The following is a 14,087-nucleotide window of genomic DNA, read 5'->3' as shown; positions in this document are numbered from 1 at the left end:
TAGACTATGTGATTGGTCTTAAATCCCATCTGAATCAAGTATGAGAAATTGTACGTACTAATCTAGAACAGACCCAAATAGCCCAGAAGAAACAGTATGACAAAACCACTAGGGAGAGGTTCTTAGACATAGGTGATCAGGTCTTGTTGTTACGTCCTTCTTCTGAGCATAAACTACTCAGTCAGTGGCAGGGTCCCTTTAAGGTTATGGAGAAGGTTACGCCAGTTACCTATACGTTAGAAATGGATCCCCAGGGCAACACCACTCAGATTCTTCATATACATCTATTAAAGAAGTGGGAAGGACCTACTCATGTGTTATAGGCACAACCGACCAAACCCTTGACAAAACAGAGTATAAACCCAGACCCGACGGAACCAGTAAAAAAAGAACTAAGGGCAACCTTAGTCCCACTACAAGAAGTGTTCTCCCTGACACCTGGTGAAACCACCTTGGTGGAACATGAGATCCACACACCCCCTGGAAAAACAGCACGGTTGAAACCCTACCATATACCGGAAGCCCGGAGAGAAACCATTGACCAGGAAATCCATCAAATGTTACAGATGGGCATCATAGAACCATCCAAAAGTGAATGGTGTTCACCTGTGGTACTAGTGCCCAAACCAGATGGGTCTATACGTTTCTGTATTGCCTTTAGGGAGGTAAATAAGATATCACAGTTTGATGCATATCCCCTCCCTAGAGTGGATGAAATGGTAGGAAAAGCCCAGTACGTCAGTACCCTTGATCTATGTAAAGGGTACTGGCAAGCACCATTTATGTGTCAGGATAGGGAAAAAAATGCTTTTTGTACTCCCCGAGGATTGTACCATTTTAAGGTTCTACCTTTTGGATTACATGGCGCCCCCGCAACGTTCCAGTGGCTAATGAACAAAATCCTACAACTCCACCAAAATGTTGCCGCCGCTTACTTAGATGACATCATCATTTACAGCAATTCCTGGGAAGAACACCTCCACCATTTACCCCAGGTTATCCAATCCTTAAGGGACGCAGGGTTAACCATCAACCCAGCCAAAAGTAATTTGGCTGCTAAATCAGTCAAATACCTAGGGTTCCTCTTGGGAGGAGGATGCATGAGACTCCAGGAAGAAACAGTCACAGCAATAGCCCAATTTCCCTTCCCCATAACCAAGAGAGACCTCAGGGCCTTTTTAGGCCTTCTAGGTTACTATAGACGGCTCATCCCTAGTTTTTCTGATGTAGCCACTACTTTAACTAATCTATTGAGGAAAACCAGTCAAACTGAGAAATGTCTGGGAAACCCTTCCCCGTTGGAGCTAAACGCATTCCAACAATTGAAACACTTCATCACTTCCAGACCTTTTCTTATCAATCCTAACTATGAGAAACCGTTTATACTACAAACCTGACGCCTCAAACTAGGGTCTAGGCACAGTATTATCCCAAAGAGATGAGGCATGACAGGAACATCCTATCCTCTTTATTAGCCGCAAGCTATTTCCAAGAGAAACACGGTATGCAGTCATCGAAAAAGAGGCCTTAGCCATTAAGTGGGCCGTAGAAGCCCTCCGGTATTACCTCGATGGAAGAGAGTTTCTATTATACACAGACCATGCCCCCCTTGAGTGGCTTTCTCGGAACAAAGGACAGAATCAAAGAATCCTGTGATGGTTTCTGACACTTCAACCTTTCAGATACACGGTATATCACCGAAAGGGAAAAGAACATGCAAATGCAGATTTTTTGTCTAAGTATCCCGCCAAGCCTTTTCTTGTGAACAAGAAAGTTAGGGAAGGGGAATGTGAGGAAGACACCGGGCGACTCCCCCTAGTGACAATACAACCCCAAAACCACGGAGTTGACTCCTTACTCCAATGAAGAGTACGAGACACCAGTACTGGCGCAGCTAATGGCTGACTCTTCCCTCCTCCCGCAGAGCGTCGGAAGTCACCCAGATGCAGTCTGTCTGGAAGGCGGGACGGAAAACTTCATCAACCAATCAGGAGCCACAATAGGAGGTCAAGAGTGGCAGAAAAAGGAGGTGACGGGACAGCAGGCGAGTCAGCAGGAGAGAACCCGGAAGAAGATTGCCGAGGGACCCAGGAGCTGCAGAACAGCAACGCGGACGCCGGAATGAGAGAAACCGAAGAGGAGAGCCCGTAGATGTGGTCCGAAGAGTGGTGGATCCCGGAGGACGTACAAGCCGCCACAACTCAGGAGCATTGTGGCTCTTAGCGGTACGTGGCAGGCGAACGGACTTAGGGAGGGGGAGGGAATGATACGGGTGGTGGGAGTAATCAGTGGAGAACGGGTAACACTAGGATAGCCTGTTCACATGACCGCTTTGTTAAATTCCTATGCACGCCCAAACCCAATGCCAGCAAGCCTAATACCCTCACTATATCCCCCCTCAGCAGACTAAAGTGCACATTTCACCCTTCAAACCCCCCTCACATGGTTTGGTGATGGTGTCCACTAAAGAGAAGGAATTCCCTCATGACCTAGATGCTTTAGTACTCGACAATTCTCTTATTTTTATCTACAAAGTTTTTTTAACACAAGGTGACAACACAATAGTTATCAAAAGTTTTTTTTTTATTTATTTCTTTTTTTTAAACAAAATTCTATTTTTCACAGTGATTCCAAATTACATTCCAATTATCTTATCCAAATACATTTACAATTATTTTATCAGAAAAAGACATGAATCAAATAGATAAAATGAATCCACACAAAGAAAAAATTATTTTCCAATGAAAATCTCACATATCTCTCATCCATACACTCTCATACATACTACATTCATCCCTTATTCTGTGTCTGAGGGATCACAGATTGTAGTGTGATCTTCTACGCTAGGTCGACGCGTTTCGGTGGAATAGGACCACCTTCCTCAGGACCTTTAGCAGAACAGATGTTCTTTCCAACCAAATGTAAATTCTGTGTGGATATCCCGGTCGAACACGTTCAGGGATTTCTTGATTTCAATTATTCTTTTAGTCAGAGATAAACGTTCCCTCAATTCACAAACAGTAAATCTCAATCAACGTCTAGTGGACTTCTCTTCACTAGGGGGTTTGTTAGAATTTGAGTCCGTTTCTGAATTGGCGAGGACTCAGTTAATAAAGTCTCCAGTGACACTCAATGGGTCGTATGTCATGGCAATTCTAAACCGTCAATTTCTTATATCTGACATGGACAAATACACTGTTTTTACTGTAAGACGCTTTAGAACCCTCATGTGATTCAATGGTAGTTTGGCAGTTCTTCTGTGTTATTTTTCTTCCATTTACTAGAAGTCTGCCATCCAATCGTCTCGGTCTGTCGTCCCGTACGCTCTCTTGGTGATGGTGTCCTACATTATAAGAGACACAAGGTTCTGACCGCTGCTTTCTTTTATTTTTCGACCCTACTCCAGGATCCCGGCACAGCAGTGGAAACCCGTAATAGGTTTCGTGACCACCCCACAGAGAGAGAGCACCCGTCAAGTTCCCCAAGACCCGGAGGAAGCCTCTACATCGCCCTGGTGCCAGCAGACCGCCCTTTCAACCAACCCAATTTGATTTGCCTGGACTGTTCCTTTATCCCAAATCATAACTTTATCCTTAATTAAACTCTCATTATTGAACCCATACGGCCTCCTCGCTTCTGCTTCCGACCATCCCTCCGACACCGGGTCATGGGAGGAAGTTACAGAAAGGATGTGCCAACAGCACCTTGAGGTAACTGGTTGAGAAAGGATAGCCATAACCGAAGGTATCGTACACAGACTGGCTGAATCTTCATACCTTTTCCTATTTGTATCGTAAAGCGCCCGCCGCACCCGTCGGAGTTTCAATTAAACTCCCCTTAAGGTACAAGCTCCTTTGCTGGCGACCACATGCACTGACACCAGTATCACTATGTCTTATTATTTAGTTATTTCACAACATGAACATAGAGGTCAAATAACTGTTTGCATGTACCCCTCTTCATTAATTCAAACTTGAGGCGAAACCTCCCTTACAATTACCGCAACATTATTGTACTCTTTAACTAAAGATGGTTAAAGCTAGCCATATGCACCATAACTTCACATTATTACCTCGGTGGGTTTTCGGAGTAACAGATAATGACTAATGATATACCGCTAATTTTCCCCTATGATTACTAACACATTGAGATAATGGCCAGAGCGACTTTGAAATATTTTACACGATCACGTCCACATTGAAGCTCTTCATATTCACGACGATAAATGTACACTAATTTGAGGCCATTCTCTGATCAACACTTAGTGTATAAAGGACATAACATATGTTCAAATCTGCCAGTATTGTTCTCAAATTGCATTATAAATGCACATAATATGTCAATAGGACTAACCACAGCACCGAATATGGCAACACCATGTTAATTCTACGTGAAACAGCGATTTGCATATTCTCCTTTTCCCTCTTTTTCTTTCCCAAGATATAGGTGTAACTTCAACCTATAATATTTGTCTATTCAATGAAATAATGAAGACGAAGGATAAGTGACATTAACTTATCCTATTGATAGAGCGATCCACCTCCCCATCGCTATGACTACGGACCTGATGAAAGTCCACCGATCTTTAGGGATAACTTCGGACTGAAACATGTCGACCACTGATACAATTACCATTTAGGTGCGGTGGACCATTTACATATCCACAAGAGCACCTTACGCTGTTTTTAACCTTACCCCTCTCTGCTGAGTAAAATAAATTGTACAGGGAAGGAGGTATATTTAATTTCCCTTTTTTCTGCTTAAACCAAACAAATCACAACCATCACAGAACCAGATGGTCTCCCTCCAGGTGGAGGAAGGTTGACTGCCTTGAGAACGGGAAACTCAGGTGGAAAAGTGCCTAATGATAAAACCATCACGTAACTTCCCCTAGAGGAGAATCAAGATATACTGCTACCAACCAGTTAGAGTGTACGAGGGCCTTTGTACAATCACTTATAGACCCTGACTTGTGTCAGACACATGATTCATTCCCTTTTTAGGTCGAGCGACCTATCTCAATGCGCATGCGCATTGAGCGGGAGCGAGATATAAAGGGGCTTAAACAGAGGTTTAACTAGCTGGCGATTTGGTGCTGTGCCCGTGCGCTTTTAGGTCAATGCACAAGCGCATTGACCTAAAATGCGCGTGCACAGCATCAAATCGTCAGCCATCTGTTGCCCAGCTTGGTGCCGCTCCACCCCCTGCGGCATCAAAGGCTTTCACGGCCGGCCGGCCGTGCTTTCAGTTTGCCGCTCCACCCCCTGCGGCATCAAAGGCTTTCACGGCCGGCCGGCCGTGCTTTCAGTTTCAGGAGCCTGCATTGTTTTCACGGCCGGCCTCCAGCCGTGACTCGCATTTCTCCTTCCTTCCAGCGCTGCCTTGTTTTTATCATGTCCCTTTACTGGTAAGGCAATCCTTGATGGCAGACTATCATTGCAGCGTTTCTCTGTCCACGTTATTTCATCCGTGAGTCTCGCATTAAACATTTAAACCTGTTTTCATTAGAGAAAACAGTATTTTATCGAGATACCGTCACTTTTCAACTATATCTTCAGTATGTAATGCTGCGTTATCATATATAAATTCTCAAGATACTGTATTAATGTTACATCCTCTGCCCGCAAGGCCATTCCATTATTTTTACTGCGACTTGCACCACTAGATGAAGGCTCCAATGAGAACTTCTGGTCTTCTTTACATAGATGTTTGATCCAAGCATTAAGTTCTTGTTTCACTAATGGATCCACAGGACGTCCTGATCTTTCCTGCAGGCAGTCTCTGCACTCTCCCAAAGTCTGCATCATCTCTTACAATCTGGGGAACTGGGTTCGAGTCTTGGCAACAACGCTGAACATCCTGTGATTCTGGGCAAATCACTTAATTTCCCAGTGCCTAACAATAAATAAATGTGTCCTCGTGTAATGCAACTGGTGCTATGTAAAGCGCTCTGATACCCGATTCGGGTCAAGTTCACGCTAATTAAAACTCCGTAAAATAAATATACGTGTTAGCAGGGAGCTGGTGTATGCATTCTCTGCCAATGGCACACAGCAAACCACCAAATACATCAGTGCCTTCTAAGCTTAACCATAACTGCCACTCATTTTCACTTCCTCACATACTGACACGATGAGGCGCAGGCACTTAGCACAGCACGAGAACAACTCTTCTCATGGAGCATTGAGCAATGTACTGAAACACACTCCCCATGGGATTTCCTATCAAACAACGCAATTTCACAAAGTGACATGCAACAGTTCGCTTTGGCGCCTTTTCTGGGTATAAAGCACTATATGAATGTAAACCCATAACAATACCCGAGATGGTTGCCATTAAGGGCCAATGAACATTGAATTAAAAGATATCAGAGTTTGCACGTGTGGGAGGGTAGCATGTTACTGTGTAGCACAATGCATTCGTTTTTTCTCTATAAATCACAACACAGCACAATTAGCTGTGTGGCGAGCTGTAATTGGATATTTCATTACATTTGCAAAATACTTTTGTATTTTTTGGCCTATACGATGTGATACTTCGCTTTATAACGAATATGCATCACACACGATGCATTGGAACACCGGAAGCTAATACCGCCTGGAGACCTCCGGTAGCCCTGCTGTGTGGTATTACCTCCTTTACGATCTCCGTGGGTCAGAATCGGAATAACTTGGTAATTGCTCATATTCAACCCAGTATCACGCTGCAAAACGTAGAATACGGTGTGTTTTTCACTTACATTTTAAATCTGGAAAAACTGTGGTAAATGTGTGTGGAGAAAAACAAGGCTATTTTATGTGGTTGGGTAAGCTACCAGCCAGCCAACTGAAAGCTTCATGGCACCTTCTTCCAAACAAGCATTGAAAATGCAATAGGTCTCGCCTTTGATTAAGTTAAAGCCATTTGCTTTGCTAATGGTATTGTATAGCAAAGTAATTGGCTTTAACTTAATCAAAGGCGAGACCTATTGCATTTTTAATGCTTGTTGATTATTTATGACCAAGCATGGAAGCAGAATGAATCACTGCTTCTTCCTCACTACTTTTGAAATTTGGATCACTCTGCTGAGGAGCCAATGATTGGATGTGCACCTTTGTGTCCCACTGGCAGGCACAATGAGAAGCTCACACTTCCTTCATCCTAAATCTAAAGCTATTAAATCTTATCCCATTGTGAACACTAATGCACATCCTGAACCCACCCAGATCATAAAGCCTCATTTGTAAGACTGGCTAGATTACACTGCCTACTAATGCAGATGGACCCAGGACCAAGACGTAATTAGAGGCAACTCAGACATATCTCAAGAGACCTAAAAATGGAAGTGATGGACATGGGTAGGGACAGTCCCAGGGGGAATTCACATAAGTAGGGCGTTTACAACTTAAAAACAATGTGCATGTTACTGTGGGAGTATTTGTCAAAGACAGAAAACTCCCCAGGCTACTTTTCATTAATAAAGTCCAGAAGTACTATGAAAATACAAGATATGCAGCAGACATTACTAAGTTGTGGGGTTAAATGGTTTTTTGGGAGTGGGAACTTTATCTTATATGCCCCTTCTTGGCATCCCTCAGGCACCTTAGGATTGTTGATCTGAAGAGAGTGTTTGTGATACAAAAAGGCTGAGCTGTTCCTCAGAACAAAAAGGAATGTACTAGTCATGCAGGTATGTGAGGATGTTGTAGAATCTCAATGGGAACTACAGTTGGGCATCTGAAGAGAGTGCTGCCAAAGAACACCCAGACTTTATCCAAAGTATCCAAAACTCCCCACTGCACCACACTCAACACTCCAGCACAAGAATCTGCTGCCAATCAAGTTGGTAAGACTCACAGTTCTCAATTCTGAGTCGGCCAGTAAATGTTAAAGCCCAGTAATAACAAATAATTCACCATTTTTAATCAGTCTGGAATCTTCTCAAAAAGAAAATAACACAAATAAAATCACGCACGAAAGTGGGTTTACAGAGCAAGGCAGACTTAAGGCGTGGGCAAACTGGAGCCAGGCCCAGAGCGGCTTACTTCAGATGGGTGCGCCGAGCATCACTATCAAATTGATTTTGTAATCATTTTTGGAGATGCCCAAGTACTGTGCCACACATGGTTTCCACAAACACACAGAAAAGGCTCGCCACTGTGAGAATGCAAATCTGAGATCAGAGTCCCCAGTACCTTTCACTTTTTCTTACTGGTTTCAACATAAAAACAGTGCTCTTTACTGTTCTTAATGTATGTTTAAGATTAACATCCACCTGGATGAGATACTACTAGAACTGGGATTTCTGGTTGGCTAAGGCTTGCGCCAAAGCCAGGCAGAAACCACCACTCTAGTCAGGGCAAGGGAGTTACACACCAAAGATAACCCCTGCTCACCCCCTTGGTAGCTTGGCACGAGCAGACAGGCTTATCCCGGAGGCAATGTGTAAAGCATTTGCGCACACACACAGCAACAACATCCCAGGCACACTACAAAAGGAACTCCACACAAGGGTATATAAAAATAACTTTTGTATTCTTAAAACACATCAGATAGTAATCACACACTATACATTGTGCCAACTGGCACGGGCAATATTCACAAGGGATTATTTACACAGGACAGGGCCACGTGGGCCACTGTCAGGATCAGCACTTAGTAGAAATAGCACTTAGAGTAACTGTAACACCAAATAACAATTATAGACCACAACCAGTTCCCACTGGTTGGGTACACAATACTAATCACCATAGGCATAGATCACGCAGGGACACATAACCTCATTAGTATAAACTATACTAGGCAACACAACCTCCTAAGCTTGAAAACACATTTAGAGGAATCACATGCATAAAGGCATTGTGCATTATGCATAAATCACATAAGGCCTAACTAGTATAAATACAGTAGGCAATCACCTTGCGCCACATTTAGAGCACATAAATCACATTTAGGGCCTTGCGCCCTATCCATAAACCAGCCCCCCTGGCCAACTGGCCATCTTAAGAAGGGGCTCAAATGCCCTGTGTCCAGAATGTCAGGGCGCGCTGCCAATGCAGCGCCAGTCAGGGGTGCGCCACCGGCGCAAACCTAAACGTTGCAGCTGCCCACTACTTGCTGGGCAGCTGAGAACAATAACAGGGCCTAAACGCTGCAGCTGGCACTAAGTGCTGCGCAGCTGTGGAGGCCAAAGTAGTGGCGAAGGGAGTGCGTCTCACTCCTGGGTTCACCAAGAACATGTCCCCTAGAAAGAAATGCCTAAACGGTGCAGCCTCCCACTGCTTGCTGGGCAGCTGTATAAGCAAAACTGCGGCAGGGGCTCTCACTGGCCCTCAGGGACAACTGCGCTGCAGGGTGGAGCCCTCTAGGCTCTGAGAATAAACATGCCTATAACGATCTGGCACCACTGTGCCTGGGGGACCCCCACTGGGGCCCTCTCCCTCTGGCTAGCCCATCGTTGGAGCCCGCAGGCTCTACCAATAACTTTGACCCCAGGGGTTGCGCCAGATGTGGGAGCCACGGGGCTCTAACAGTAATCAGGTGCCCTGGAGCACACTGGCTCCTCAAATAACAAGCGTGGACCCCTCTGGGCCCAAGTAAACCAGTATGGCCAGACGTTGGAGCCACACAGGGCTCTGTGAAGACAGATGTCCCCCACAGAGCCACCTGGCTCTGAAAATAATAATCTCGCCCCCAAAGTGCTGTGGCAAAGGACCGGGCCCATCTGGACCCTCTAAGCACTGTGGCACACGAAACAAAACAGGCCCCCATGGTAGAAGAAATTGCCACTGAAGTTGGAGCGGCCCGCTGCCATCCGGGGCCGCTCTAAATGCCACCAACAGACTGTGCCACGAGCCGGCACCCTACTTGGCCGCACGGGCCTCCCCCAGCCCTTTTCCACTCACTGGGCATCTCGCGGGGGAACTCCGCCTCCAGGTGACGACTTCTCTGCATGGCGCAGGGACCACGGCAGGCTCCGTCTCCTCTGAGGAGCCCGCGAGGCTCCCCCATGCACACTCCTTCACCCGGTCCCCCTTGGGGGACATGGGACTCTGCAGGGGAGACCGCGAGGCCCCAGACAACTCCCTTTTTCTGTGGAGGCAGCACCTCTCTCGCGGGGCTTCCCGGGACCACGGGGAGCCCCGCGCTGCCATGAGCGGCCCCAGCCGCCTCTCCTCTATTCTCGGGCAGGGCGCAGGCTCTCTTCCTGCCCGGCACAGTCCAGCCCGGGGTGGGCTCCCGGCTGGAGTCTCCCCTTCCTTCTCTGGTGCCGGCGGCGGGCGAGGGACTTCCTTCGCAAAACCGGAAGTCCGGCCCGCCGTCAGGTAAAACATCACCTGGCTTCCTGTTTTCCGACTCGGGCCGCCGCGGAGATTACTTTTAAGCTACAAAACGAGGGGTAGGCTCCCTCTTAAACAAAAGTAAAGATCGGGGTGGGCACCCGACATAATTTAAAAATAAAACAAAGACGCAGGGTAGGCACCTGCGCACTCAACACCAGCCAGCGGCCATCAAGCAGGGTGGGCACCTGCAACTAAATATCCCAATAAGCAGGGTAGGCACCCGCAAGGCCAGTGCCACGGGGGAATCCCCACGCTGGGGGTTCCCTCCCAAAGGGGGTCAATAAAGAAAAGGAGCACAGCGCTCCCAGGGCACAAAAAGGGGCTCCCAAAGACTCTGCAAAGTCCAGAAAATAGCAAGCAAGGTCAAAGGGTCCCAGAAGAAGTCCTCCAGGAATCCAGGGGCTGGGCAGGGCCCAGGGAGGCAAGCCTTCCCCTGAGCCCCAGCAGCAACATGCCCCTGGTATATTCAAGTCCACAAACAAGAACATTTTCATGGGGTCACAGCCCCCTTTTTATACACCAAAATCCTTTGTCTAGCAGGGTGCAGGCAATGGGAGGAACAGCGACAACTGGTTATGGGGAACTCCTGAGCACTTTTTTTTGCTCTCCCCCTCTCTCCCTTTCACTGGCCAGGCTAGGGACATCAGACGCACCACAGGGGGTGGAGCCAGCATTGTGGAGGGAAGGCCCAGCCCTATTCAGGCCCCAGGTGCACTCCTCCCTCCTATCAACATGCAGATCTCTCCATTCACCACCGAGGCAGACCCATCCTGACTACTGGAGCCAGGCACACCAGCCAGCTCCAGCCAATCACAAGCCAGACAGCCAATTCACATACACTGCACAGATATGCCAACTTCGAAAAGTGGCACTTCCACACTAGACACAATAAATCCGCGCACATCATCGCGCAGCATTTAATCACACGAGTTCGCACATACCAAACTCGACCCTGCACTCCCCACACATCAGGAACTACCATGGTCACACATATTCCCCATGCATTCCTATGGGAGCGCAGGCCAGTCTCACCATACATACATGCACGCACTTTACACTGGACCACAGTGAAAAAGTGCGCAGAGGCCTAAAATCACCAACACCAGGTTACAGGAACAGGCTAGGCAAATGCAAAAAGTTTCGGGGAGAACCTGCCAAAAGGGCCACGTCCAACACAACCCCCTTCCAACCAAATCGCAGGGTAGACCAATCAATCCCTTGATGGGCTTCCCTGCTTTGGGTGATAGAACACGGACGCGGGCCCGCACGGCAGGGACACCCTCCGGTTCTACACCACTCTGAACCCACATGTTTTCCTCCAAACAAGACCTCTCCGCCCCCAACTAGGGTACCTCACTGGTACTCTCTAGTTGTCCACGGCCAGGACCAGGCCCTAGGCCATCCAGATGTCACAGGTCCTGACCAATCCACAGAGTGAGGGGTAGTAACCCCTGTCACACAATAGCTATTCTCCACTCACCCTCTCAGTGTAGTTCCAAACTACCACTGATCCTTCCACCTAGGGTCCACACCCTCAGGCTGAATAGAGGTCACGGGCAACAATGCCCCACCCTACCTCTACTTCTGGGGTTCCGCACCCTCCCAGGGAAGCACCCATCAGAACACAACTCTCCCACCAGTTCAGGACCTCTCTCCATCAACTGGTCTACCACCTGGGATCTGGAAACTATTTCACTTCGGAGGTACAAAGCACACAGCACAGTCCCTCTTCAAGCAGGTGGGGAACACAGCACACAGCAAAGTCCCCTTTCCTCTACCTTAGTAGAAACAACAAACTGCAGGTGAGCCCCAGAACACACAGCAAGGGCAGCCCCTCAGTCTCTTCAGCTGATCTACTTTGGCAGAGATTCCTTCTTGACCTGGAAGTTTCCTAATCTCCCAACCTAGGGTCTAAACCCTCAGGTTGCACCGGGGTCAGAGGCAAGGACGCCCTCTCTCTGTATCCCCTTCCAGAGTTCTGCACTCTCCCACCTTGGAGCTGTACCCCTGGAAGCCAAACCGGTCAGGACAATGATTACAGATGCCCTTCCCTCCAGGTCAGGCTGAACCTGGCCTTCCCCTCCTCGGGGAACGACCTACAGAGGCCCCACAAATGGTCAAGCACTCTAGACGGTCCAATGCCCAGTGAACCAGGACTTCACGGGGCGCACGCATGGCCCCCCTGAGGGTGACACATAACTAATGTTTCGTGTGACAATCTGCCTGGCTCTAATATCGCGACCTCCTGTCCACCTGACAGGGTGCAGAGATCCCCAGGACAGAAGTGGCATCACCATGATCACTCACTGGGGGCTCTGCCCTTTTGGCTGGCCCCTGGCCCACTGGTTCTTCCACTGGGGACTCTTTCTCCCTCTCACTCCTCACCAGGACTTCTGCACCCTCCACTTAGGAGCGGTACGGCCCAACACCAGGACCGCCGGAGTTCTGGTTACAGACACTCCCCGTCCTCTAGACAAAGGAAGATCCTCCTCAAATAACCTGTAAGTATAGCCTAGGCCCCCGACCTGGAGCTCCCTTAGGGAACCCTCCAGGCCTTGAGACAGGGTTTCGAGCCACCATGGGACACACTGTCCCACACTCACTCCGCCTCCACTGAGACAGGATGTGAGCCCCTACACCCATCCCATTCTACTGGGACCTAGCTGGGCTACACATGAACCTCTTCCCCTACACAGGATCATAAGATACACAAGCCGCTCCTTTTGGAATCACTCCCCAATGCCTCTGCCAGACCTCTAGCACACCGCCAGATGTCCACCTTCTCATCCAGTGCCTCTGCAGGACCTCCTGCACACCACCAGAGGTACACCTCCCATGCAAGCTCCTTTTATCACCAAAAGAACTCACACCAACTCCTCCAGTGCAACACACCACTCATCCATACTCCCCCTCCAGATTGGTGAGGCAGTTCCTCACTGCCCCTGACTCTCAACCTGTACCCCTCTTACTGAGCACCAGGCACCACACTCTGGGAACTGGAAATGGGATTTCACGCACTGGACACACTTTAGCTGCCACCACCATACCACCTACCATACTGGGGAATCCAGACACACACACTACACTCAGGGGACAACCACCCTCTCGAGCTAGCCATTTCTCCTCCACACTATCTCTCTCCTATCTACCCACACCTCTGGGGACAGGAACAGGGACTGGGCACTGGACCCAGCAAGGGAATCCCTATCTACTGGGTCCCGCCCTGTTATTTTCTCTCTTCTGCCACTAAACATAAAAGCGCAGGAACACCATTTGAAAATGATACTCTTGAGGAAAAGCAAAATCAAAAACAATAATCCCCAACATGTGACTATCTAAAAATGCAGAGTTTTGCAATGTAACCAGTTGTCGCTGTGGTACTGAGCAAACACAAGTCACCAGCCACCTCCAGCCAATCACAAGCCAGACAGACAATTCACATATACTGCACAGACATGCCAACTTCTAAAAGTGGCACTTCCACACTAGACACAAGAAATCCGCGCACATCATCGCGCAGCATTTAATCACACGAGTTCGCACATACCAAACTCGACCCTGCACTCCCCATACATCAGGAACTACCATGGTCACACATATCCCCCATGCATTCCTATGGGAGGGCAGGCCAGTCTCACCACACAGAGAGCGCACGCACTTTACACTGGACCACAGTGAAAAAGTGCGCAGAGGCCTAAAATCACTAACACCAGGTTACAGGAACAGGCTAGGCAAATGCAAAAAGTTTCGGGGTGAACCTGCCAA

Source organism: Lissotriton helveticus, chromosome 5_1 (genome assembly GCF_964261635.1).
Source record: "Lissotriton helveticus chromosome 5_1, aLisHel1.1, whole genome shotgun sequence".
In the NCBI taxonomy this organism is placed as follows: Eukaryota; Metazoa; Chordata; class Amphibia; order Caudata; family Salamandridae; genus Lissotriton; species Lissotriton helveticus.
Note: the sequence above shows the minus strand (reverse complement) of the source record.